Raw genomic sequence first — 3,995 nt, forward strand, 5'->3', positions numbered from 1 at the left:
GCCGACCATAGTACTCCCCCCCACGGTCGGACCGGACTAGCTTAATCTTTAAACTATGCTGATTTTCCACTTCAGCCTTAAATATTTTAAACTTATCCAATGCTTCATCTCTTCCTTTAATTGGATAAATATAGCCAAACCGGGAGTAGTCATCTGTGAATGTAATAAACGAGTCATAGCCATCCACACTCTTTACAGGAAAGGGACCACAAATGTCAGTGTGAATGATCTCTAATATTCCTGTGCTTCGTTTGGCATTCTTTTTAATTTGCTTTACATATTTTCCTTTTATGCAATCGATGCATTGCTCTAATTCAGCGAACTCCAAAGGAGGAAGAATTTCATTCTTTACTAGTCTTTCTATTCTCCCCCTCGAAATATGGCCTAAACGACAGTGCCATAATTTCACCGTTGCGTTTGTAGTTCGCTTTCTTTTTCTTTTCTCATTTGTAGACGAGGAAACGCTATCATTCACATTACATATGGAATTCACACTTTCACATAGCGATAACATATATAATTCGTCTTGTCGGAAGGCAAGACCAACACAAATATCATTAAACCAAATGACACATTTGCCATGTCCAAAATTACAGGTAAAACCTGAATCATCCAACTTTATTACACTTATCAAATTGCGCTGCAGTGTAGGAACATAAAAAACATCTTTCAAAGTAAGACTATAGCCATTAGGTAAATCTAATGCTACATCTCCAATTGCCTCTACTGCAGCCTGTACGCCATTCGCAACGCTAATGGCCTCTTCTCTTTTTAGCGTAGTTCTCGTCGAAATGAATCCCTGTAAAGAGTTTGCAACATGAATAGTTGCACCAGAGTCAATAAACCATGTTGACTTTGAAAACTTTGCATACAGAGATTCATTTACAAATGAAATAATATTCTCACCCTTTTTCTTCATGAGCTCTCTTAACCAATCAGGGCAGTCAGTCTTCTTGTGCCCCTCCTTTCCACAGTGCCAGCACAAGTTTCCACCTGCCTGTGGCTTGCCCTGTTGCTGAAAGTGTGGTTTCTGTTGCATAGGACCTTTCTTTGTTGGGGAGCCAGGATTGAAGGGCCTTTTGCCCTTCCCTTTGACCAGGTTCGCTTGGCCACCAGGTTGGCCATTGATCCTGAGCTCCTCATCAACACACTGAGCAATGAGCTTGTCCAAGTCCCATTTCTCAGGCTGCATGTTGTAGCTTATGACAAAATTCTCATACTCTCTAGGCAAGGAAGCTAAAACAAAATGGATAAGGAGCTGTGGTTGTATCTCCAGTTCCATTCCTTTCAGCTTATTTGCCAAGTGACTCATTTTCAGGATATGGTCACGTATGCTACCTCCTTTGAACTTTTCATTTGTCAATTGCCTGAACAAATGGGTAGCATACACTTTGGAGGAACCAGTGAACTGGTTCTTGATCCTCTCAAAGTAAGCAACAGCAGTGTCACACTTTTCAATTGACCCTGTAAGAGCTGGGTCAATTGTATTCTCAATGACAGCACAACATTTCTTGTTGTCACTGACCCATCGAGTATGCTTTATGTCATAAGCCATCTTTATGGGTCCAAAATCTTTCACCCTTTTGTCCCATGCTTCATTACTTTCACTGGCCTCCCGCACCGGTTCCACAGGCACTGTGGGACACGGTTCAGTGAGCACCCAGTCAACCTCAGCTATAGTGAAAGTGAAGTCAATCTTCCTCTTCCACTCAAGGTAGTTGTCTCCCCTCAGTGGTGGAATCTCTCTCAGGGCAGACATCAGGGAGGAACTACCAGAGGGTTTCGGGTTAGGGATTCACCCTTTTCTTCTTCGTCCCCGAGTCTGCAGCGGGTTAGGGTTCGGATCTTATCGTTTCTTGAATCCGAGCCCTCTGTTTCCATCTTCACCCAGTTAGGGTTAGGGTTAGTGAAAACCCTCTTTCTTTGTCTAGATCCGAACGGATTTAAACCGTTCTTATCTTTTCTGTTCTTTTGATTCTCTTCCCGCGCGTCAGCAAGCCGGCGGCAGGTGCTCCATCCCGCGTGAGGCGGTGGTGACGGCGGCGGGATGAAGCTCTGGTAAGACTTCCCCCCGGACCGTCCAATTTCTTTAGGGTTAGGGTTCTTTAGGGTAATCCGAATCGAATTCGAATCCCCTTCTTTCTTTTTCTTTCTATCACCCGATTAGGGTTTAGGGTTCGATGAACCCTCTGTAATTCTTTTCTTTCGATCCGAACCGGATCTAACCTATCTTTTCTTTTCTAATCGTTTTCTCGCCCCTGACAAGATCCACGCTAGGTAAACCATCTCTGATACCATTGTTATATACTTTGGATCATCTAGGTGCGGATCCAGTGGGTGAGTTCTTTTCCATGTTGGGATAACTAGTGACTTAGAGAATCCTTTGGGAGTAGGAGACAGAGAGAGAGTAGGAGCATCTGACCGTCTTAGGAGCTCCCTGCCTTCGCTGGTTCGTCGATGAAGATCTGCACACGGCAGCGATGGTCGGAGTAGCGGTGAAGACCGTGGTGGCGCAGTGCAGTGGCGGCGGCGGTGCTTCCCGTCACTGGCTGCGCCCCTCTGTTAGATCGGAGTAGGGTTTCTAGGTGGGGCGTACGGCTCAGGCGAACCTCGTACTGAGAGCCGCCGACCCCACCTCTATTTAATGCGCAGTGTGACGGGGCCCGCCAGCCATAGATGGACTGGGCGCCCCCGATCAGGGCGCGAGGTCAAGGCCCAAGTGGCCGTTGGGCCACTGTGGTTGGGAGATCAAACCAACATTCTCCCCCTTTGTTGTCCGAATCAGAATAGCCAACTAATTCAAATATAGCTTCTTTGGGATACCAAAGGCCAATGCTTGGTGTGTGCTTAAGATACCTAAGGATTCTTTTTACGACAATTAAATGAGTTTCCTTAGGATTAGCTTGAAATCTAGCACATATACACACACTAAACATGATGTCGGGCCTAGATGCGGTCAAGTATAACAAGCTACCAATCATAGAGCGGTAGAGAGTTTGATCAACTAGGTTACCTCCCTCATCTAGGTCGAGATGTCCATTAGTTGGCATTGGTGTCTTGATTGGCTTACATTCATCCATCTTGAATCTCTTGAGAAGATCATTAGTATATTTCTCTTGAGAGATAAAGATACCTTCTCTCATTTGCTTGACTTGAAAACCAAGAAAGAATGTAAGCTCTCCCATCATTGACATCTCAAACTCCTTCGACATCAATTCACCAAACTCTTTGCATGAATCTTCATTTGATGATCCAAAGATGATATCATCAATATATACTTGACAAATGAAGATATATCCATCAAGCTTCTTGGTGAATAGTGTGGTGTCGACCTTCCCAATGGTGAAGCCCTTCTCAATGAGGAAGTCCCGAAGGCGCTCATACCAAGCTCTTGGGGCTTGCTTAAGCCCATATAATGCCTTGGACAACCTATAAACATGATTAGGATATCTAGGGTCTTCAAACTCGGGAGGTTGATCAACATAAACTAGTTCATTAATAAAGCCATTTAAAAATGCAGTTTTCACATCCATTTGATAAAGTTTTATTTCATGATGTGATGCATATGCAAGGAGAATACGGATGGCTTCTAATCTTGCAACCGGTGCAAAGGTCTCTCCGAAATCCAAACCTTCAACTTGAGAGAACCCCTTTGCCACTAGTCTTGCCTTGTTCCTCACAACAACGCCTTGATCATCTTGCTTGTTTTGGAACACCCACTTTGTTCCAATGACTCTTGCACCTTTTGGCCGCTCTTCAAGAGTCCAAACTTCATTGTGGGTAAAGTTGTTCAACTCTTCATGCATGGCATTTATCCAGTCCGGATGTTGAAGAGCTTCTTCTATCTTCGTAGGCTCAAAGCAAGAGACAAAAGAGTGATGAGTAATAAATAAAGCAAGTTTTTGTGATCGAGTCATTACACCCTTTGATGGACTCCCTATGATGAGATCTTGTGGATGATCTTGAAGTAGAGATGTGTTTCTTCTATTGACCAC

Source organism: Miscanthus floridulus, chromosome 7 (genome assembly GCF_019320115.1).
Source record: "Miscanthus floridulus cultivar M001 chromosome 7, ASM1932011v1, whole genome shotgun sequence".
NCBI classification, from domain to species: Eukaryota; Viridiplantae; Streptophyta; class Magnoliopsida; order Poales; family Poaceae; genus Miscanthus; species Miscanthus floridulus.